Raw genomic sequence first — 25,815 nt, forward strand, 5'->3', positions numbered from 1 at the left:
TATTGCTAAATTTAAGAAAGCCAAAGATACCCACCACAGTGATTCGAGCGAGTACAAAAATCAAACACAGGGGCACCTGGGTAGTTCAGTCAGTTAAGCGTCTGACTCTTGGTTTCAGCTCAGGTCATGATCTCACAGTTCCTGAATTCAAGCCCCACATCCAGCTCTATGCTGAAAGCACTGAGCCTGCTTCAGATTCTGTGTCTCCCTCTCTCTCTGCCCTCCCCCACTCTCTTTCTCAAAAATTTAAAAAAAAAAAAAAATCAAACACATACTTACCATTGTTTAACCATAAGTAACTTTGTCATAAGAATTGCTACAGCCTACTTAATGAAGTAAAGATATTATGTCTGATATTAACATGTTTTTATACAGTTTACTTGTTAGATTTATAAACACTACACCAGAGCATCATCCTGATACCATCTCGAGAATTGTTTTCGTAGGTTTCAGATCCAAATGAAACGATGTCATGCTAATATCTTCCTATTTCTTCCCTCCCCAAAAAAGTAATCTTTTGAATCGAATCTAAGATTCTAAACAGATACATGCTGTTACAGTAATTCCTATAGTCAAGTGAGGATTCATCTTAGCACCTAAACATAGGAAATAAGGACTGTAGTTTTGCAGAAATCCAGATTATTTCCATTTAAACCATTATGTACAGTGAGAATGTATTTTATTATTTGAGGATTTTTAATTTCATCAATAAAATATAATTACAGCTCTGATAATAAACTTGAATTTCTGGAACACCCAATAACTCCCTTGGAAATAGTTGAAACGGGCTTTGATTACTTGAGTGATACAGATTGTTTAAAAGGAAAAGATACACAGAGAGTAAAGGGGAAATAAAAGCATGTTCAGCAAACTAAGAAAATTGTCAGAAATAGTTAAGAATCATCATACTGGAGCTAGAGCCCTTAATTAGAATTCTAATCCCAAACCAAGCACATCTGCTTTTCTTCTTTAACACTGAGAAGTGAATGCTTCAGTCTTTTGTTCCAACAAACTTCACCCAACAATTCAGTGTTTTATGTAGAACAATTTCCCAATCCACCGTGTTGTCGTTTTGTTTATTTGTTTGACCACGTTATCAACTTCAAGTTTACCCAAAACAACTCCAAAATTATTTAAGAAAAATAATCTCAAAGGCAACCATTACCAAATACAACACGCAGCTTCTCTCAGATGCACAAATTTTATTTGTGATGAGAGTGCCTCATAGGCCATTAGAGAAGAAGAAAAAAATAACTGGAACAGCTAAAACAATTATACAGTGTAATGGTTTCATCATCACCATTTCACTGATTCACATCTGCGACTATATTGAATCTGGTACTAATTAAATAGGGACATCATAGGAAATAAAACATCTGGACCAGAATCATGGCTGAGGTACTCATCACAAACATTTTCAATCCCTCACACTTTCTTCTCACTTGACAAGGCTTCATGTAGAAATGTTTGTCTTCCTTAACAAAATTCTGAAACAAGGAGTTGATTTCCATAAATATTTATGTTTTCCATCAGCCTCTAGAATGGACTAGAATAATATAAATATTTCAAATTAGTTCTGTTAAAAATTGCTTTTCTTCTGGTAATTTATAAAGTGAATCTCCTTTCACATCCACCTCTGGGGACAACATGGAGCTTTTTTTTCTATGTTTATAATTCCTTTCATTCTAATCACTAAAATTTTTAAGAATGTTCTTCCCAGGTCATTTCTTTGGCAGCCTGGTAATACAAATATCTTAACGGTGTCTCCCTTACGAGTTTTGAAATCATCCTTATCCAGCACCAATAATAAAGACGGTCACTAGGGTCTATATTAATGTCTGAAAATCTCTCTCTCTCTCTCTCTCTCTCTCTCTCTCTCTCTCTCTCTCTCTCACAGAAACTGCTCAGTGTTTTTTTTTTTCTTTAAAAAAAGCATAAGTCAAATCTTATTTTGTACTGTGATAAGATCAGATCTGGAGAAGAGTTTTAGACAGTTCATGGTGGTGGTGACAGGGGCTATAGGTTCCTGCTTATCAAGCCAATCATTCAGTAGAATCATGAAATGTCCTCAAAAGAAAAAAATTCATCTGTTTCTTCTCCCTCCCTCCCATATTCATACAAAGGGTGATTATAACCTCTGCTGTCAGACTTCTCAAAGTAGGGGTTTCAACAGCATTACTTCAGCTAAAGGTCAGCATTTGTTTTATGTTTATTTACTTTTGAGAGAGAGAGAGAGGCAGAGCAGGAGAAAGGGAGACACAGACTCCAAAGTAGGCTCCCGGCTCTGAGCTGTCAGCACAGATCCAGACGTGGGGTTTGAACCCACAAACTGTGAGCTCATGACCTGAGCTGAAGTCGGACGTTCAACCATCAGACACTCAACCTATGGAGCCACCCAGGCGCCCCAGGTCAGGTTTTATCTATTCACTGAAAATACATGGGACTCTGAGGTCCTGGCATTGCTCTGAATGTAGCCCTCAATGGAAACCTGCCCTAGTGAAGTTACAAAAACAAAAGAACAAAATGTGTCTAGAGTTTTGTTGTTTTTGTGTCTTCCTGCTTTAAACTAAAAAGAATTCAAGAATAAATTAAAGCATCTAAACTTAGTTTACAATCTAGCTGAGAACTGACTCATAAATCACAATGTGATCCAATGAGAATGGAATTTTGTATTACTGTTCAGGGATTTATGGTTAACATTGAATTTCAATAATTACACTTATATTTGTATATAATCACTAAATAAATAAGCATTTAGAAGAAATGGGCAAAAAGTATGGCTGTTACCCTTTGAGAGGTTACCTTTGGTTTCTACTCACAGTTTTCCCTGGAAATATAAAATTTAAATACCTGATTTAAGTATACCATATACAAGACCAGATGAAGCCCTGTTTTCAAGAGGAGAGCAGGCAAAGCAACAGTGTACTACTGGAAAAACATATAACTTAATATTGTATAGGAGAAACATAAAAACTCCAGTAGATCATGAGGGTTTTCTGGGGTAAGTATTTATTTCAGTTTCTATTGGCATGTTTTTTAACATGTAACGTGTAGCCTACAATAAAAACCTTTAATACTGAAGCATGAAAACATGAGCCCAAATAAGAGCAGGGAGAAAGGTCTATACAGGTATAACCAGAGAAAACTCACATACTGAAATCAGCAGGCAAGAATTTTTTTTTTTTAATGTTTATTCATTTTTTGAGAGAGACACAGCACACGAGTGGAGGAGGAGCAGACAGAGAGGCAGACACAGAATCCAAAGCAGGCTCCAGGTTCTGAGCTGTCAGCACAGAGCCCAACAGATTGAACTCACGAACCATGAGATCATGACCTAAGCCGAAGTCAGACACTTAACCAACTGAGCCACCCAGGTGCACCAAGCAGACAAGGATTTTTAAGGCAAGCATTATAAATAGGTTAGATATGCTTATATAGGAAAGATAACCAACATGTGTGAACAGATGAGGAATTTCAGCAGAAAAAATGCAAGTAAGGGTAACCAAATAGAAATTCTAGAAGGAAAAATATGACATTAGAAAAACAAATCATCCAATAAATTTAAGAACAGAAGAAAGTTTCAGTGAACTCAAACATAGGTTACAAGAAAATATTCAAATAATAATACAAATAAGTGGGGGAAAATGAACAAAGCTCTGATATTAGTAGGAAAATATCAAATAGTACATATGTAATTCAAGTCTCATAATGAGAACAAGAGAATACCAATCTTCACAAATTTTCATAAAATAGAGGGGGATGGACAGACATCCTATTTTGTATAGCCAACATAACTCTGATACCAAAACCTGATAAAGTTATTACAGGAAAATAAAATAGAGCAATATTCCTTTTGATCAAATATGGGAAAATCCTTTAAAAATATTAGCAAATCAGGGGCACCTGGGAGGAAACTCTAGGGGTATGGGCAATTATTTATTTTTTTTTTTAACGTTTATTTATTTATTTATTTATTTATTTATTTTGAGACAGAGAGAGACAGAGCATGAACGGGGGAGGGTCAGAGAGAGGGAGACACAGAATCTGAAACAGGCTCCAGGCTCTGAGCTGTCAGCACAGAGCCCGACGCGGGGCTCGAACTCACAGACCGTGAGATCATGACCTGAGCGAAGTTGGACGCTTAACCGACTGAGCCACCCAAGCGCCCCTATGGGCAATTATTTAAAGGGAAGTCACTCATTTGGGTGCCTGAGTGGCTCAATCAGTTAAGCATCCGCTTCAGCTCCGGTTATGATATGGTTAGCGGGTTCAAGCCCCGCATTGGGCTCTGTGCTGACAGCTCGGCACCTAGAGCGTGCTGTGGATTCTGTGTCTCCCTCGCTCTCTGCCCCTTTCCTGATCACACTCTCTCTCAAAAGTAAACAAACATTTTCAAAAATTTAAAAATATTAGCAAATCCAACAAAACAACGTGGGGGGATAATAAAGAAAAAAATCATGTGATTATTTTTACAGACTCAAAAAAACATTTGACAAAATTTAACACCCATTTGGTAATTTTTTTAAATGAATAAACACTCTCAACAACTAGGAATTGAAGAAATCTCTTCAATCTGATAAGGACACCCAGAGATGTCCTCACACTTAATGCCAAAAGACTAATTGTTTTTTTCCCCTAATATCAGGAACAAGCAAGAATGTCCACTTTCACCACATCTATTCAACATGGCATTAGATGTTCCAGCCAGTCAGTAACACAAGTCATTAACAATATGAACAACAAGCCATCAGGAAAGGGAAAAGTAAGATTTGTATTCATAGATGACACATTGTATACATAGAAAATCCTAATGAATCTTTCAAAAACCTACTGGAATTAATAATGAACTTAGCATATCCTCAGAAATCCGTTCCATTTCTATGTAGTAGCAATAAACAATAAAAACATTAAAAAGATGATTGTTTTTTGTGCAATTGAACAATACAGTATCAGAAAATATCAACTATTTAGGGGAAGAGATATTAAAGACTTCTAGATAAAAACTAATTTGATATGGATCATAAACATTAAAGCCATAATCTTTCTAGAAGAAAAAAAGACTTTTTGTGACCTTAGTGAAGGCAAAGATGGAAACAATATAAAAATCACTAATCATAACACTAAAATCATAATAATAAGACTTAAAAACTAGAAAATTCTGCTTACCCAAAAACTTACAGATTGGAGAAGAAAAAATTGTATGCATAGGACAAAAAGCCCCAAAATATATTTTTTTTAAGTCCTATGATTCAGTAAGACCAACAACGTATTTAAAATGAGTAAACATTTGAACACACACTTCACAAGATACAGTAGCCAATAAACATATGAAAAGGTGCTCAACATTAGTTATTAAGAAAATACAATTTAAGGCCATAATGAGATACCATTTTACCCATTAAAATGACTATGCTAGTAGACAATACTGAATGCCAGCAAGCAGTTGGAGCTTTCAGACATTGTTGATGGCAGTAGAAAATAATACAAGCAATTGGGAAATACCATATGACCCTGCAATAGCATTTCTGAATATTTACCCCCCCCCCAAAAAAATAATAATAAATTATGCTTACAAAAAAAAAAAAACAAAAAAACAAAGGCTTGTACAAGAACAATCATCAAAGTCATTCACCATAGCTACAAACTAGAAACAACCCAAAGGTTTATCAACCCTTACATAGATTGTGATATAGTCCACACAATGGACTACTACCACCTGATAAAAAGATAGGACTCATTAATATATGCACAACATAAATGAACATTTAAACACCATGTTGGACAAAGGCTATACCCAAATGAGCACATATTAAATTATTTGATTTATATTTAGGCAAGAACAGGGAAAACTAATCTGTGGTGATTGAAATCAGACACTAGTTTTTTCTGGGGGCTGGGGAATTGACTGACAGAGTTGCAAAGGAATGAATTGTTCTTTTATCTTGATTTGAGTGGGAGTTCCATAGCTGTATAGAATAGTCAGAGCCCATCAAACTATACACTTGAGATCTGTGAATGACATTAATGAAAATGGAATCTCCCTAAAAGAAAGAAAGATAAGAAATGTGTAAGACAACAGTTAGGAAAGGCCAATTTATCTGAGAGTGTGCCAGATATAGAAGAATCATTACTCAAGGTATAATAAATGGCTACCGTATGCAACACATTCAGAGGTTAAAAAGTAGAACATTTGATAAGATTAAGAAATTTAAACTATAATGGGTGCTCACATTTAGCACCATGCTATATTTATATTCATGAAAGCATCTCTTCAATTAGAAATATCACCAGCGGAGCAGGAAAAGTAGTAAGAACAATACTCATCAAGTGGAATCAGTCAAGACAAGGCTAAAGCCAGGCAAGCAATTCATCACATACCTCACAAAAAGAGGGAGCCAGTCCAGGAAAAGACCTTGAGCTTACCGTGCCGGGTGAAGGAGGAAGATTCCTCACCAGGATGTGGGAGAGAAATCGGAGGACTCTGAGTAGAACAAGACCAGAGAAGCAGCTGCTGTGGAGAAGCGTTTTTATCGGAAAGCTGGTACCTCGTGGTGAGCTGGGGTCTGCTTGATCAGAGCCACATGCACACCTGATTCTACTCAACTTCCTTAACATCCAGAGGGGCAAGACGGCCAGCTGCACCTGAAAACTTACCAGCATAGACTTGCCTTTTGGAATTTCAAGGCCTGTCTGGCCATCACCTCTATTTTCCTCAATTCTTGGCTCCAAGTGGCTGTTTTTTCTGGATTCTCCTAGAGTTCTCTGATCTCGCCTATAACCTGTCTATGTGATAGCTCCCCCCCAGAGAGGTCTTCTCCACACAGGTGCCGCTGTCTATCTGTCTGGACCAGGCCTGTGCCTTCCCCACCTGGAGATACTTAGTCTCCATTAGTCTGCCCTCAGCTCGTCCTGCATCCCTTAATATTCGAGGCTCCCTTCAAGATAAGGAACTTGACATTTTCCAGATATTCTTAAAGTCACGATGGGGAGCCTTAACTGAGTTTGCCATAACAATTAACCAAAAAAAGAAAAAAATCTCTTGCGTTTATCATTCACTAGTATTGAAAAATTAAACAGTCGCAGTCTTGTGCTAATTTTACCCTACCTTTCCCTCAATTTCTGTCTTCAAACTTATTTGCCATTTTCAGCTAGAGCCAGAATGACGCTTGCTGGGATTGTGGCATGGAGTCTTCTGAGAGACCCTGAAACCTAAGCACATGCAGGTCTTCCAATGTTAGCGACAGGCCTTGGCATTAACAGAAGCTTCCTGAGGACAGGCTTTCACCCAGCCAGTCCTCACCCCAGACTTCAGATGAGCCGGGACCCACAATCAAGACGTCCTAACTGGGACATGAGCAGACGTTATTATTCTGCAGCTTCAGTGACCACCCTTAGCTATTTATATTCTACAAATTCAACCTTGCCCCTAGGACGTAGAGGCCTTTCTGTATATTCTTAAATGGGTTAAAAAGCTCTAGGACCTGGGGGTGCCGGGTGGCTCAGTCTGTTAAACATCCTACTCTTGGTTTCAGCTCAGGTCATGATCTCACGGTTCCTCAGATCAAGCCCCGCATCCAGATCCATGCTGACAGTGCAGAGCCTGCTTGGGATTCACTGTCTCCCTCTCTCTCTCTGACCCTCCCCTGCTTGCACACACTTTATCTCTCTCAAAATAAATAAATAAACATAAAACAAAAAGGACTCCAGGTCTTTTTCAGAGTTGTTCACATTGGTGTGTAAGGAGGCCTGGCCCCTACAGTTTTAGCACATCTCCCACCAGCTATGCAGAATTTACCATGTCCCGGCAGTCACTGATATGACTCTTTGTTTTGTTTCCATAATGAAAACTTGTGATTGCTGGCTTTATTCCTTGACAGAGTTCGATAGCCTCCCCACTTAAAAAGGGGGTACCAAGTCTTCTAATAATACCACTAAAGAAAAAATATTGAGAGGACTTAAAAGAAAGCAAGGGAGAGAAAAGGAAAGGCTTTAAATTTTTTTTTTTAATGTTTATTTATTTTTGAGACAGAGAGAGACAGAGCATGAATGGGGGAGGGGCAGAGAGAGAGGGAGACACAGAATCGGAAGCAGGCTCCAGACTCCGAGCCATCAGCCCAGAGCCTGACGCGGGGCTCAAACTCACCAACCGTGAGATCGTGACCTGAGCTGAAGTCGGACGCTCAACCGACTGAGCCACCCAGGCGCCCCAGGAAAGGCTTTAAAAAGAGACTTAGAGGGGTGCCTGGGAGGCTCAGTCAATTAAGCATCTGACTCTTGATCTCGGCTCAGGTCACAACCTCTCAGTTTGTGAGTTCGAGCCCCACATCGAGTTCTGCGCTGACAGCACAGAGCCTGCTGGGGATTCTGTCTCTCTATCTCTAAAATAAATAGTTAAATAAATAAATAAATAAATACATAAGACACATAATACAGGTGGCTTCACAAAGAAGATGGCAGGTCACCTTGCAGGACATACTTTCATCTGCCTGTTACGAAGGCAGTATGAGTCTGTCTACAAACTAGTGTGCATGAGTAATAAGTCTACTTTTAAATAATTTAATGTCTTTCTCTTCCTACCAGTAAGGTGGAAAATTAGCCTCTGTCAATTTGGGGTTTCACACTTCTCCCCAGGTTTATATCAAGGTTCCCAGAGATATTCAGGATATTCAGACACAAGGATGGCCCATCAAGTTCTAGAAACAGGCGGTCTCCTGGACGGGTGTATCTGCTGAGGCTTCCAGTTCAGATCTTGCTTATCTTTCTATGGCTCTTCACGTAATCCTGTCTAAAAGGCTTTTTTCCAGTCCTGTGGCTTCCTCTACTAACTCTAGGTCAGCTCTGGGGCAGAATCTAACTCTGTGGCTTCCCTGCCAGACTGGAGCACAGGCCTCTGGGTGAGGCTGTCTAGTATAGCCAAGGAGATGCTCTCTACCTGGGACCTTGTCTTCTCCAGAACCCTACCCCCAAAGAAGTACACACAACACCCCCTCCCCACAACACCACTTCTCACACTCCTCAGCCGCTCAAGGCCACTTTGCCATTTTGCACAAGTCAGACACTGACAGAGAGGAGCAAGAGGAGAGAAAGATGAAGTTGGAGGAAAACAGCCACCGGTTCTTACCGTCATACTGGGTCAGACTTCAGGATGCGGGCCAACATTGAAATGGCCTAATTTACAAACTGCATTGCATAAGGAAGATTTAGGAAAACTGCTCTGATGAGTAAAATTTTATGTGGGTCAACTAGCTTTATGAGGATATCCTCAAGAATTACTTGCAAACAACATGTGTGGGTCCAAAGGTTGGCATAATGAATGGAAGAAGTAGTAACTCATTAAGGACAGAGTTGTTGCAGAAAGAAAACAAGAGAAAAGTGGAGAGAGATAGAGAAGCAGAGCCCCCATGAATCCCAGAGAGGAAAACAAAAAGTCTCACTCCCCAGCAAGGGCAGGGTGGCTAAAATCACACATAGAAGGTTGGTCCTTAAGCCTGGCTTCCTTCTGGACTGCTGAGCCCCAGGGATTCGTATGAGCTTTTCTCCCCTCCACTCTTGCCTTGAATAGAAGCAAGAGAAGGAGCCACAAGTTTAAATGTATCAGAGTGATTTGCTACATGATATAATGTTTTTTTTTCTTTTTTTAATTTAAATTTTAGTTAATATACAGTACAATATTGGTTCCAGGAGTAGAATTCAGTGATTCATCACTTCCATACAACACCCAGGGCTCATCACAAGTACCCATCATCCATCTAGCCCATCCCCCACCCACCTCCTTCCAGCAACCCTGTTTGTTCCCTATCATTAAGAGTCTCTTGTGGTTTGTTTTCCTCTCTCCTCTCCCCCTCCTTTCCATATGTTCATCTGTTTTGTGTGCGCTCTTAAATCCCACATATGAGTGAAATCATATGGTATATAATGTTTTGGGAAACATACTGAGAAGGTTGATTGCTGGTTTTGTTAGAGTAAGCAGTTAGGTTTTAACAGGATGCCTGGAGGCCATCCTCCAGCAAAGGGGGCATCAGGTTCAGCTCACAGGAAAGTCCGAGGCCTGTCCTGAGGACACTCAAAAACAAAGTCACAAGAAAGCAAACCAGACAGGCCTGAGAGTAAGAAGGCCAGAGACCCTGACCAAGTAAGGGAGAAAACTTCGAAACCACTCCCAAAGAAACCTCCTCCCCAAGTAATAAATATTCCACCCCCTAGATAACACTGTCAATAAAAGATGGAGACCCAAACCTCAGGGCACGTAGCTCTCCGTGAGCTTGCCTGCTTTCACATCCCACTTGAATCAACTTTCCCACTTGTACCGCTCAAACACTGTGTCTGCTCCATCCTTGAATTTTTTCTTGCAAGGAGACTAAGGGCCTCTGGGGACATCTTGGGGATGGGCTGAGCAGAGGCCTCAGGGCCTGGGGTCTCCCCAGTCCACCAGGCAACAGTTTCCCTAGAATATTTCTGGTGATTTTCACTCACTAAAGAATATGAAGGGGCATTAATTATAGCAACACATAGGTCATGCTGCTCAGACTTTTAAGAATACACACGCCACTTAAACTGGCACAAAGCTTCAGCAACGTTTCCCCTGCAGAAGGCAAGAAATGGCCAAGGCTGCACTATGCCAACCATTCGCCAGAGTGTGTGACTGTCACAGCCAGGTTTTCTAACACAACTGAGCACACACAGCTCCAGGTAGCCCTGATAAAAGACTGCCAAAGATTGGGAGGCTCTCACTGGCCACTGGTTAAATAATTATTTCTTTTTATTCATTGATCATTTCAGAGTTTGGTCCAATTACTGCACAATTTCTGCTCTCATTCAGAAAATTTACAATGCCCACATAATCTAAGACTGACAGGATGTAGGGCTCCTCTGCTCTGCAAAGGCCTAACAGGTCTTTAATTCTTTTCAAGCAGACCATTTTCCGATTAAAAACTTTTGAATTTCTGGTTAAATACTCAGGAAATCTCTTCAGAGAAAGACTCTGTAATGTATCCAGTGTCATTACTGTGGCTGCAGATCAACTCATTGTTGGTAGAGCTCCTTGGGGCTCAGTTAGAAGACATTTTTTTTATTTTCTTTACAAATGCTCAAGGCTTACATTTGCACACGGTTAATTTGCATTTTTATGGGGCTGAACCCATTTTGTATGCCAGGGAGACGTCTGTGGATTTTGCACAGGATACTTTTTTTTAAACGCATTTAACATAATGAAGGATAGATTGCTAGATATTAAAGTATAGAGGTTAGTACAAAATATTTGAAAATGTGCTTCATCTAGACATATTAAACTGAGAAATATTATATCTTTCTCCTTGAAAACTGAAATCTATGCAATTGGGACAGAGTATACATTTATATAAGTGTGTGTGTCTGTGTGTGTGTATGTGTGTGTGTGCATATGGGACTCACATACTTGATTACTTCTTTTGTAAAAGAGTTTTTTTTATAAAATTCAATAAAAAATAATGAAGTTATACAGAGTATGAAAAAAGAAATGCTAAGTTGCCAGCATTCTACAACTGCCGTAGAAGCCCCATAATGGAAGATATTTAAAATTAACCAGAAAACATCATAAGCAGAAATAACACAGAGGAAATTAGCATGGATTCTTTTCCAAAAGAAATAGAGGGAAAGAATCAGGAAATATGACCGTGGCTGCCATGAGGGAGCTAGAATTTTTTAAATAGCATTACAGAATTCCTCATAAGGAATAATTCATTCATTTAGTAAATATATATTGAGTCCCCATCCTTACAAAGCACTGTCAACTCACTGTACGAATGCAAGGATAAACAAGACACAGTCCCTATTCTAAACTTATAAAAAATGGAAAACAGCCAAGAAGAATTGCCAATATTTTCTTAATTTGTGTGTCTTGTTTTCCATATAAGAAATTCCCCAAGCAGTGGTGCTTTGCCACTCAAAATGGGGTCTGTGGATCAGCAACAGTAGCTTCACCTGAGGGCTTGTTAGAAATACTGTCTCAGCCCCACCCCAGACCTGCTGAATTAAAATCTACATTTTCACAAGATCCCCAGGTGATCTGCATGCACAGTAAAATCTAAGAAGCACTGGTCTAGTGTTCTGTTTGCCAGCATGTTTAATTGTGCCAAAGCTCTATTCCAAAGCAATTAATTTCCAAATTATAAATTATATCTCTTTAAAAAAAACACTTTGATTATGCTCTTCCTTGTTCAAAATCCTTCAGTAGTTTCCTAACATTTTCACCTTGGCCTTCCTGACATCCCACAGTCTGACCCCTACTTATCTTTTCTTCTAAAAGATGGCACACCTGTGTACACACACACACACACACACACACACACACACACACACACTCAGGAATCCGGTATCACCATCCCCAGACACTCCCTGCATTCAGTTTTACCCAGCTTCCTTATTCATTAGATCACCTCTACCTCAAACAATGCTTCTTAATTTTGGTTGCCCATTAGAAGCCCTTGGGAAAGATTTAAAAATACTGATACTCAGTCTTCACACCAGACTAAGTTAATCAAAATCTCTAGAGGTGCTGCCCACAGTGCATACATTCCTATTTTTACAGCTCCCCAGGGTGATTCCAATATGCAACCAAGGCTGTGAACCACTGGCCTAGAAAATTTTCCCTCCTCCCCATTCATGTTCTGAAATCCTACCTATTCTTCAGGATGGAAATCAAATGCCCCATGTGCAGCCTCTTGATCGTTCCGGCCCGTTGGGATCTCTCCCTTACAACTCACAGACACCTTTCCTCGGTACTTTCTTTTGGCAAACCGCAACACAGCAAGTACTGCACAGGTGCTTGTGCACAGTACATACTCAATATTATTTTTTTAATGAAAAGTTTATGACATCTACATTTTCCAATGAATTCCTGGAGAAAGACTGGAAGCAAAATGTGATTCCCATCTCCCACTAATGATAAATGTGCATGGTAACAACAGAGCATAGCAGGGAGTGGAGCACTGAACACATAGGAACATAATAATTGAGAAGAGATAAAACCGGGAGATGGTGGGGGTAGGGAAGGGGGGCTCCTTCCACATTCTGATCTCTCACCTACCTGGTGCAGGTAATGACAGGTCACCACACAACCTAGTTGCCAAAGTCAGGAAGACTCCTTCCTATTCTTCACTCTTATTTTCTTCATTAGTTGTCTCCCTACACTATGTAAGGTCAAGGAGGGCAGAGAATTTTCTCTGTTTTATTCTTCCCCATTGTGTGGAAGAGCATGTAGCACAGAAAAGGTGTGATGGCTAATTTTTTGTGCCAGCTTGGCTGGGCTATGAGTGCCCAGGTATCTGCTTAAACAGATCTGTTTCTGAATGAGATTAACATTTGAATCAGTCCACTGAATAAAGCATATGGCCCTCCCCAGTGTGAGTGGCCCCCATCCAACCCATTGAGGGACTGAACAGAACAAAAAGGCTGCATAAATGATAATCTGCTTTATCTGCTTGACTGTCTTCAAGGTGGGTATTGATCTTCTGCCTTTAGACTTTTACTTGAACTAGAATTCATACCATCAACTCTCCTGGTTCTCAGGCCTTTAGACTCTGCTGGGGAACTATGTCGTTTTGGCTGTGTTTCTCTGGAAAATCCTATTATGGATTTTGGTACCAAGAGTAATTCCAGAGGAACAGAATGTTAAAGATGAGTTTTCTGAGTACAATGATGTTGGTTGGTTGCTCCTAATGTCTGGACAAAATAGTGAAAGAAAAGGATAAGCTCAGAGATTCCAATTCCCACCTCAAGTGCTACATAAATGACCTAAGAGCTTCTGTGCTGCCCTGAACGAGATCTGTATCTCGTATAGCCATGGGGCTGAAATTGCTGCTAATCAGATAAAGAACTTCATCCTGCCAGGGGCTGAATTACAATGCAAGTGGAGACACCCCCACAAGGTGTATACTGCTAAAATGAAGGCACCGACTAGGAAAGAACGGGATCCTAGAAGTTGGGTTGGAGGCATTTGGGAAGTCCCTGATGAAGCTGGGGACATTGAGGCCCTAAATCCTGATGAGTCATGTTTTCCAGGGGAAATGGCACCCTCACCCTCAGTGGAAGCAGCCTCCCCACATCCAGTAGTATTGGCTCCTTTACTGACAGTGATGTCTACTAGTCTTTCCACACCAGTCTGAGAGAATTAACCCTGCATGGACTGAGGAAACTGTAATGGCCTCCCCTAAAGCAGTTCCATGCAAGACAATGCTGATTCTTTTCAGGACCCATCCCACCACACATCTTTGCTTCTAGATTTACAACTATAAATAAATCCCAGAAGGTCATTTAGGAAGTATGTTACACTCCCAGAAAATTACCTGAGTTTTCTACTATATATAGAGAGAAATCTGAGGAACGTGTGAGGGAATGAATATAAAGATTATGGGATGATGATGGGAGGAACATAAAGTTGGATCAGGCCAAATTCATGGATATGGGCTCACTAAGAAAAGATTCTGTATTTAATGTTGAAAGCAGTTTGATGTGTTAGAAAGGACTCTAATATTTTGTTTGGTTGGTTGGCTGAAATATGGACCAGAAAGTGGCTCAGGATGAGCAAGTCAGAAATATCGGACTTGTCTTGGTTTAATGTAGAGGAAGATATTCAAAAGCTTAGAGTGTATTTGTCATTTAAGACCTACTCACCCCTCTGAGGAGGGTCCAGAAATCTTTCACCACTACTATGAGAAATAAATTTGTAATTGGACTATGGTATCCTTGAAGAATTCTGTGATTACTTTTCACTGTACCAAGAGTAGGCCAGATCTTACAGTGAGAATTACAGTCACTAAATTGGGAAACACAAATGTAATAGGAGTAACGGGATTCTAGGGTGACAGGGGCTAAGTGGCAGCCCTCAGTCTTCAGAGGCAAGGTGAATGTGGTTACTGTAATGGACAGCAGAATCAAGCAGTGATCAGAACAGTATGACTTGTGCATATCTATGGCACTGGCTGGTTGATTACGGTGTTCCTAGAAATGAATTAGATAGGAAGCCTACTAAATTGTTGCTTGATCTGTATAAACAAAAATACTTGGCCAACTGAACAAAAGTCTTACCTAAATCATAAAAACAGAAAGTCATGGTCTCTCAATCAATTCTCAGACTCGAGCCAGTTTACAGACCCAGTACCGCTTGAGTGAAAGGGAGGCTGGTACAGGGGTATGCAGTTATTGATGTAGCAAAACTTTTTTCTTCATACCAATTAATAAAGACCACCATAACCCGTTTGCTTTTAGCTAGCAAAACAGTACTACACATTCACCATCTTACCTCAAAGGTATATCAACTATCCAGCCCCATGTTAGAATTTAGCTTGTAGGGATCTTGGTTGCCTTTTTCTTCCACATGATATTACACTGATCCATTACATTGATGATAATATATTAACTTGACTTAGTGAGCAACTACTCTAGGCTAATTGGCAAGACATATGTCTGACAGAGGACAAGGAATAAATCTGACAAAAGTTCAGGGGATTTCTACTTCAGCAAAATTTCTAGGTATACAGTGGTGTTAGGCATTTTGAGATACCCTTTCTAAGGTGAAGGATAAGTTGTTGCATCTGGCCTCTCCTACAATTATGAAAGAAGCACAATGCCTAGAAGACCTCTTTGGATTTTGGCAACAACATATTCCTCATTTGGTTGTGTTACTCTGACCCATTTACCAAGTCACTTGAAAAGCTGCTAGTTTTGAGTGAGACTTAAAATCAGAGAAGGCTTTGCAACAGGTCCAGGCTACCATGCAAGCTGTTCGGCCACTTGTGCCAAATGATTCAGCCACTTGAGCAACAAATCCAACAGTGCTTAAAGTGTCAGTGGCAGACAGGGATGCTGCCTTTGGCAGGCCCCTATAGGTGAATCATTGAGCAGTCCCTTTGGATTTTAGAACAAAGCCCTGCCATCTTTTGTGAATAACTATCCCTTTTTTTGAAAAACAGTTATTGGCCTGTTACTAGGTGTTAGTAGAAACTGAACACTTAACCAGGTTACCATACAACCCGAGCAACGTGCGCTGGGTGTTATCTGACTCAACAGGCTGTAAACTTAGACATTCTGTCGAGTAGAATTGTTATATATTAGATTATACCTGAGCAATTGAAGGCACAAAGAAGTGGCTCCTGCTTTATTGCTACTTCTCTCTCCCCCAACCTGCATATAAGGCTTCCTGAGGAGTTCCCTACCGTCACTTGACAGAAGGGAAGACTCAGCCTGGTTTAAAGATGGGTCTGCACAATACGCAGTCACCACCCTAAATTGGGCCACTGCAAGACTACAGCCCCTTCCAGGGATATCCCTGGAGGATAGTGGTGAAGAGACATCCCTCCCAGTGGGCAGAACTTCAAGCAGTGAACTTGGTGGTTTACTTTTCTTGGAAAGATAAATGACCAGATATGCAATTATATATCAATTCATGTGGTATGACCACTAATTTGGCTGGATGGGCAGGGTCTTGGAAATAACATGATTAGAAAATTGGTGAGGAAATTTAGAAAGAGGTATGTGGAAACCTGTCTGACTGGCCAAAGACATGAAGATTTGTATGTCCCATGTGAATGCTCACCAAAGGGTGACATCTTTAGAGGAGTATTTTAATAAATAAGTAGATAGAATGACTCATTCTGTGGATAACAGTCAGCCTTTTCCCCTAGCCACCTTTGCCATTGCTCGATGGACTCATGAACAAAGTGACCATGGTTGCAGAGATGGAAGTTATACATGGGCTCAGCAACATGAACTTCCAGTCGCCAAGGCCAACCTCTAATTGTCCAACCTTCTAGCAGCAAAGACCAACACTAACTCCCCAATATGACACCATTCCAACCTGGTGGCAGGTTGCTTACACTGGACCACTTCTTTCATGGAAGTTTTGTTTTTACTGGAATATACACTTACTCTGGATATAAATTTGCCTTCTCTGCATGCAGTGTTTCTCCAAAAACTGCTATGTGTGCACTTTACAGAATCCACCATCGTGGCATTCCACACAGCATCACTTCTGAATAAGAAACTCATCTCATAGCAAAAGGAGGGTAGCAATGGGTCCATGTTCATTGAATTCACTGGTCTTCCCATGTTCTTCACTATTCTGAAGTAGCTGGTTTGACAGAACAGTGGAATGGCCTCTTGAAAACTGAGTTTCATCCCTAGGTGGGTGACAATACCTTACAAGTCTGGGGCAAGGTTTTCCAGAAAGCTGTAGATGCTCTGAAACACATACAATATTTGGTGCTGTTTCCCCTGCAGCCAGGATTCACATGTCCAGGAATCTAGGGGTGGAGTAGCACCACTCACTATTACCCCTAGTGACTCACTAGCAAAAGGTTTTGCAATCTTATGACCTGCCGGCCTAGAGGTCTTAATTCCAAAGGAAAGAATGTTTCCACCAAGAGACATGACAATGATCTTATTAAAGTGAAAATTAAGACCACTGTCTGGATACTTTGGACTCCTCATTCCCCTGAATTAATAGGCAAAGAAAGGAGGTACCGTGCTGGCTGGGGCAATTGATCCCCACAACCAAGAGGAAACTGGACTACTATGTCATAGTGTAGGTAAGGAATAAGGAATAGTATGTTTGGAATACAGGAGAGAACTTACAGCATCTCCTAGAATGACCATTTCCATGTGATTAAAGTCAATGGAAAACTACAACAATTCAATCCAGACAGTACTTCTAAGGGCCTAGAACAGAAATGAAGGTTTTAGTCTCTCCAACATGTAAAGAACCACAACTAGCTGAGGTGCTTGCTGAAGGCAAAGGGAAGACAGAATGAGTAGCAGAAAAGGATAGTTATAAATACCAGCTATGATCACATGACCAGTTACAGAAACAAGGACTGTGATTGTCGTATTTCTTGCTTATTTTGTTATTGAATAGGTTTGTGTTTGTGTATGTGTGTGTGTATTATATTATATATTATACATTATATATTACATATTATATATTATGTGTATATACATATATGTATATATTAAATAAGCATCTTTGTTCTCTATCATGTAACATAGATGCACTGGATTTATGCCATAGAATTTAAGTACTGTTGATTTTATATCACAGTATATAAGTTATTGGATACCAAGAATAGTAAATATTACTCCAGGACTTTACCTCCTCTTTTGGAAAAAAGATTTGGGTGTTTTCAGTTGTATGCAGAATAATTGCATCATGCTAGACAGACTTCTGACCTTGTTACTGTCTTTATTCGGGGATTAAGTATGGTTTAAGGAGATGCATATGGGTAAAAAGTTGATAAGGGGTAGACTTGGGATGGTTAATTTTATGTGTCAACTGGGCCACAAGCACTCAGATATTTGGCTAAACATTATTCTAGGTGTGTCTTAAAGGTGTTTCTGGATGCGATTAAATTTGAATCAGTCAACTGAGTAAAGACAGCCCTCCCCAAGGTCAGCAGTCCTCATCCAATCTGTTGAAGGCCTGAAGAGAACAAAAGATCTGAGTAAGGGTCATCTCCCCCTTCTGCCTGACTGTCTTCAGGCTGAGCTTGCATCCTCTCCTGCTTCAGACTTGGACTTGGAATGAAGGCTGAGAAGGAGAGCTGATTACAAGTGTCCCACTCCAAGTCCACGTCTTGAGTCTGCCAACTATAGATCGTGGGACTGCTCAACTTCTATAATCACATTAGCCAATTCCTTATAACAAATCTCTTTATAAATATGTTTCCTATTCTGTTTCTCTGGAGAACACTGACTAATATAGAAGGTATTCAGTATATACTCTTCTGAGTGAATGAATGAGTGACTCTTCACTGTTACTTGGTTCAAGCCTTCAAACCTCACCTGAAAGGCTTTATAATTCTTCTTAGCTTAGACAAACACATGCACACTCCATCATTTATGCCTTGAAGAACTGATCTTTCTAAACACGTACTGTGACCACTGTGGCAACAGTTCTCTCCAGCTTAAAATTAAGAGCTCCTCATCATCTTCCCCTACAAAACAAGGTTTAGTTTATTAAACATACTACATAAAGCCTTGAGATCTAACCTAACCTTGAGATGTATTCAGCCTCATCTTCAATACTTCTCACTCTGAACTTCACATTTCAGTGCCAACAAATCGCTTGACTGTCAGTTTTTCTAACATACAAGAGCCTCACTCATTTCTGCCCTTACATACATTGTCCTGACTGCTTCAAATGCTTCCCTGCCCCTTGTCCACCTGGAAAACTCTTTTCATTGTTCACAACTAAGTTCAGTGACAACTCCTCCAAAAGCCTCTGTTTATCTTCCAAGAGACGGTTAACCCCATCTTGTTAATATTAACCCTATAGATTTAGCTTACTTCTACATTTTCTATTATTCTCCCTTTTTACACTTTTGTTTGTTATGTGAGTTAGGATCCTTTGGGCGACAAAAATCCATAAAGCCATTACTGTCTTAAACCAATCGCAATTCATCATCTAGAGCTTGGCAAATTGCCACATGAACAAAATTGGGATTCTGTAAGCTGAAGAAGGGAGAATGGCTGTAGAATAAGTAACCAACAGTGGTAGCACACTGGTCTGTATCTCTTCCTCTCCATTGAAATGTGGGTGGTTTGAAGGCAAGGTCTACATCATTTCATCCTCTAGCCAAAGCCCATGGAACACTGCTTACCACAAAATGTATATAAGTGGATTCTGGAGCTTATCTAGGAAAAACCCTAGTTAAAATAATTTTATATGGACACCAGTCATATTGGATTAGGGCCCATCCAAATGACCTCACTATAGCTTGATTACATTACCTCTGTAAACACTAGGCCCAGAAAGGTCACATCCTGCGGTACTAAGATTTAGAACTTCAAAATGCAAAACTTAAGGGTGCATGTAACTCAACCTATAACACATGTACCATTTTATCCTGTCAATAATCATCTGAGGTAATACTGTTGTCTTCCTTATTTCACAGAGAAGGACATTGTGAACTGAAGAAGTCAAGTGGGTTTCCCAAGGACACAAAGGTTGGTAAAGCAGACTCATGTATGTTATTCATGAGCATGATTTAATTTATTCGTGGCAGGATTATTCATAAAGTACATCTTCTAATTCTGAAATATTTGGTAACAGCATCTAAAATATCCATTTTAGCTCTATTTTGGAGGTAAATGGTATTATAATCAGGAATTATAGACCTAGAGTTGGTAGTTACCCTGGAATTCACAGAGTTCCATTCCTTTATTTCACACATGTGAAAACTAAGGCCCAGATATGTAAATTTACTTACCTAAACTCACACAGCATGCTCATAGCAAGATTTAACCAGAATGCAGGTATCTCAGCCTAAAGTCCATTCTGTATTGTGCCTCTGACTCATAAAGCATAAAGCAGGCCGGTCTTAAAGCAGATTCCCTGGGTCTGTGTGAACTTTGCTACTAACGAATATATAGCACTGATTAATTACACTGCTGTTCATCCAGCAAATATTTTGGAGAATGTACCATCCACAAAAGAGACAATATATGTCATGGGTAAAAGCATGGGCCTTGGGGACCATACCATTCAGATCTTGATACTGTTACTAAGTTGACCTTGGGAAAATGAACCAAACTTCCTATCATTCTGACTCCTCATGATAGCTCTTGACTCACAAAGTAATAACAAGAATTAAATAAGTTAACTCATGCAAAGGACTTAGTAAGTACCCAACATATACTGATATTCAGCAAATGTTAGCTGTTAGGTCTCACTCTGTGCCGAGGCCTGTCCTAGGTACTGGAGACACAGATGTTAAAGACAAATGCAGGGTCAGACGAACCGGTATGTGGAAATTGCATCAGCAATCAGAAAGCACAATATTATAGGCCTGTATACGATGCTTTGGGAGTCCTTTAACTAACCTGAGTAAACTCTACTATATATACTACGCTAATATGGTGGGACATTAGAAAGTATCTCTGGTAAAAAATTTTGCATTTTTCTGGGCACCTAGGTGGCTCAGTCGATTAAGCATCAGACTCTTGATCTCGGCTCAGGTCATGACCTCACAGTTCATGAGTTCCAGCCCTGCTTCAGGCTCTGCACTGAGCTCAGAGCCTGCTTGGGATTCTCTCCCCCTCTCTCTCTGCTCCTCCCCAATTTGTGCACGTGTGTGCTCGCTCTCTCTCTCTCTCTCTCTCAAAATAAATAAATAAACTTTTTAAAAAATTTGCATTTTTCAATTAATTCTGCCAGGCTGGTCAGGGAAGGCTGCCCAAAAGAGTTCTTACTTGAGCTATGTCTATATACATTATTTATTTAGGTAAATAAAAAAAGGGGGGGAGGGGCATTCCAGACCGAGGAGAGGGACATTGTCAAAAACATGCAAGCACTTCACTAAAGCTAGATTTTGAGGATTCTTGGAAGTGGGAGGTGGATCGAGGAATGGAAGGAGATAAAGGTGGAGAAGGAAATCAAACTCAGACAATGCAAGGCTGTGCCAAGATGTTGGGAATTTAGTCTGACAAAAATAGAAAGCCTATAAAGGATTTTAAGCAGGAAAGTAAAGTGGTTTAACATGTGTTGACCTCACTTTCTACTATCTGTTGGTCTCACCTTACCACACTCCTGACCGGGTTAGGCAAGATATTTTAGACATTAGATATTGAGGGGATTTGCCCTTTCTAGTTCCAAAATTTCCTTTACTCTGCAACAAATCTCTGTGGATATCAATACAAAGAAACTTTAGATTCATTTGGAGATAATGGAAGTGGCATGGTTTATGGTACCAGGATAGCTTAATGTGGTAAAGAAAATACATTTTTATATGAGACATCCAAATTGAAAATCCTTGTCCTCATTATAAAGCACGTCCTGAACAATATGCAATGATATTACAGATCATCTGCAACAGCTATAGCCATGTAGCTTTCGAAAATGAAATAGTACCAACAGAGCCTGTACAAAACAGTAATGAGTAACATGATGCTACATAATTAATAAAATACTGTTTCACAACAGGATTTGCAAAAGCAAGATCAACTTGTTGGGATATGAGAAGTCAAGGACTAATGACTAGTATTCGTTAAGCCTTAAACTAGTTCTCCCCCTGTAGGACCTATGGCCCATCCATTAGTGTTTGTGTAGCTACAAATCTTTGAAAGGGGGACTTATCTGAATATGAAATGTGCCCCTATTGGGGGAAGGGGGGCCGGGAGGTGGGGGGAGGCAACAGCTGCAATTATTGCTATAGTAAGCTGGTAATTTGATTCTTTGAAGGTTTTTTTTTTAATCTTTTTAATACAAAGGCGCCTAGATGGCTCAGTCTGATTTCGGCTCAGGTCATGATCCCTCCGTTCCTGAGTTGGGACGCTGACAGCTCAGAGCCTGGAGCCTGCTTCAGATTCTGTGTCTCCCTCTCTCTCTGCCCCTCCCCCACTCACACTCTGTCTTTCTCTCTCTCTCAAAAATATGTAAACATTAAAAAAAATAAAAATAAGTAAATAAAAAAGTAAAATATTTTTCATACATATTCTGAAACATTGATCTAGAAGCAACTTCTCTAATTCTTTCAGTGCCACCTGACCAGCATCCAAATGAACCTATTTTTCTTAGCATAACTTAATTTCAATTATATAGGTAGGTCATAAGTTTTCACCATTAAAACTGCACTTAAATTGAGACTAGCCTTGCTTTCTAAATTGCTTCCTTAATAAACATTTTACTGATGAGGACTAGAGTACCCAGTACACAAAATTATTCTCGTGAATTTAATTTTGTGGAATATTAGAAAAAGCAACACCATATATTCCTAAATCAAAAACCCATAAAAAGATTGAGTGAGTTTTGTCCTAGGCGAAACTTTAGAGAAAGCTAAAATGAGTTAAATTGTAATATAATGGCACAGAGGGACTGATGTTTTTCCAACCCTACTAGCAATTCTCTTGGTAACCAATATATGCCAATTATGTAGAAGTTGCGTCCAAACAGCTAAAATGGAAACTCCTTGAGGGCAGATAAAATAGTTTGTCTTTATACCCACATCTCAACACAGGGCCTACTATAGCACAGATGCTCAGAGAATGTGTGCCAAATTGTTAACAATCGGATGGCTGTAGAGCTCAGCCAGTCATTTATATGCCTGAACGTGTTTTCTTCTCAATGGAAAACAACACCTTGTGGAACCACCAGAATATTTCTTAAAACAGGTATTACTTACCTCCCTCTCCATGGAGCTTCTGATATGTTTAATGGATTTATCACCCACCACAATAAAACCTTACAACTTCAGACCAGAAGCTCCAAATCTACTACATTTTATGTGTCTCTCCTTGGTATTTTTTATTGTACTGGATTATATTGCCCTGAATAACAGGGGCCACATTTTTATATGCATCTTTTTTAATCCCCCCCATAGCATCTAACATAGTGACTTTAAGCATAATAGGCAAGAAAATGTTGAGAAAATGAGTTAAAACAAATCAGTCAAACAAGCTTAGTCATCCCTTCTTCCTCTCCCCACACTTTAAACTCATCATTTTACACATAAAGAGATTGAGGCTTTGAGAAAGTAACTTAATTGTTCAGGGAGACATAGCCAATTACTGGCAAGATTTCCAAACTATGTTGCCTTCCTTGTGCTGCTATTTCTGGAAGAGAAAATTGTAGCAGAAATACACTAAGAGAGAAAAGCTTATTGATAGTGAAAGTTGTAAGTAATGTACTACAAGGGAAAGTCAAGCCATTACAAATGTAGCAACAACATTGTAATTTGATCAAAGCATAGAAACAGACAATCTACTCTCACCCCACACTGTTAGTCCCCAGTTTCAATTTCTTACAGAGTTAACATTTACTGACTGCTTATTATATGCCAGGCCTGTTGTGCCAAATAAACACTTTACGAAGATTATTTCATTTACTTTTCAAAGCATTACTCCAAAACGGACATCATTATCCACATTTTTATGGATGAGAAAACAAAGGCTCCAAGTGCTGGAATGACTTACTCAAGATCACAGAGCTAAATGTGGTAGACCTAACATCTAAAGCCAGGTCTGTCGACTCCAAAGACCATCCTCTTCCCGTGATGCATTTTTCCTTCTTGCCAATAAAAAATGAATGAGAATATTTTAAAGATTTTTCAATGCCATTTGAAATCTGCTACTAAATATGAAGCTTTTACCACTTCTATCACAGAGGATATGTGCACTTTTCACATTACTGTACCTCCTTCTGTAGCTGCCTCTGCATTGGAGAGGGGAGACCGGGAACAGCATTCCTGGAATCCCCTTCATCACCTGGTTCTGGCTTAGAACTGGCTGTGTTGAGCCCTTGGTGTGGGAGACAGAAGGCGGGCAGAGGCAGCTCCAGGCAGACATGTGTGAGGTCCGTAGCAGCTTCCAGGCTGTCCAACGTGGCTGAGAGAGTGGGCAGCAGACCCTGGAGACCACTTGCCTCAGTGCTAAAGGCTGAGTTGGCGGCAAGAGCTTTCTAGAATCCTTGAAATCACAGAAGCTGCCAGGAGACACCTGGAAAACAATCATTCACTATATCATCATTGGTGGATTCCCGAATCTTTACCTCTCTAGCCTTTTCAACTTCTGTAAACCTGCCATTCCATGGAGAAAAGCCTCCTCCATATTTGGAATACAGTAATAGTTGTGCTTTCCCAGCTGAACCCCTGGCTAATTACAGATGCCTCGGTCAATTTCAAAATTACAAGTCAAAATAAAATCAAACATAATAATTTACAATTTGTTTATCAAAACACTAACCTTTTCCCTTCATCTCTCCCCCACAACAAAGCATCAAAAATTTTATATGTAAGACTTTTGTCTCTTGTTAAAAATTCCAGTCACTTTTTGTGGACCCTAAGATGAGCTGGCAAAGGAAACTGTAGACTTTCTCCTTTAGATTGTTTTAGATTAAGAGGACCATCCATTTTGATATTTCAGAGCATTTTTTTCCTTGAATCAGGGTCTGTTCAAGAAACGTTTGTTAAGAGGTCTTCTATAAAATTTTTGAATGTTTACTTATTTTTTAGAAAGAGAGAGACAGAGTATGAGTGGGGAGGGGCAAAGAGAGAGGGAGACACAAAATCCAAAACAGGCTCCAGGCTCCAAGCTGTCACTGCAGAGCCCAACGTGGAGCTTGAACCTACGAACCGTGAGATAATGACCTGAGCTGAAGTTGGATGCTCAGCTGAGTAAGCCACCCAGGTGCCCCATTAAGGGGTCTTCTAATATTACCGTCTTGTAATTTTGTCTGGCTGGTGACATAAAAACGACAATGCTGAGGAAGACTCTGTGTGTGTGTGTGTGTGTGTGTGTGTGTGTGTGTGTGTAACGCATCTATATATTTTAATTGCTAAGAATGTTCCCCAGGGAAGACATCTGTTATGCCAATATAAAAAATTTTAAATGAACACAATCTCACTGTTTTAATTCCAAAATTAAAACTGCCAAATTTGTAATTTGATGGTGTACTGCCTCTGAATTCTTAATTATTCCTATTTTCTTCCAAGGCCACTAGATGGTGGCTCTGCTATGGAAACCCTCATGGTCATGGAAACTTTCTCCATCTCTATTACAGCATTATTGGATCATACACTGTGCAGGAAAAAAATCTATTTCTAAAAGAAATAAAGACGTAGTAAAAAGGGCTATGGAAAAACTAGAGAGAATAGGTTCCTCGGAAAGTTCTATCACCTCCCCACTGTATGCCAAACCCCTCTGGGTGTGTGGAACTAAAAATTACATAGAGTGGCTTCTCTAGTAAAGTGTGAAGCCAGGTTTCTCTCAGAGGTAGCATTTGGTAAGTTCCTGTACGCTGGAATCGAGGGAGATAAAATAATTCTATTGTGGCTTTCAGGATTTGAATGATTA

Source organism: Panthera tigris, chromosome B3 (assembly GCF_018350195.1).
Source record: "Panthera tigris isolate Pti1 chromosome B3, P.tigris_Pti1_mat1.1, whole genome shotgun sequence".
NCBI classification, from domain to species: domain Eukaryota; kingdom Metazoa; phylum Chordata; class Mammalia; order Carnivora; family Felidae; genus Panthera; species Panthera tigris.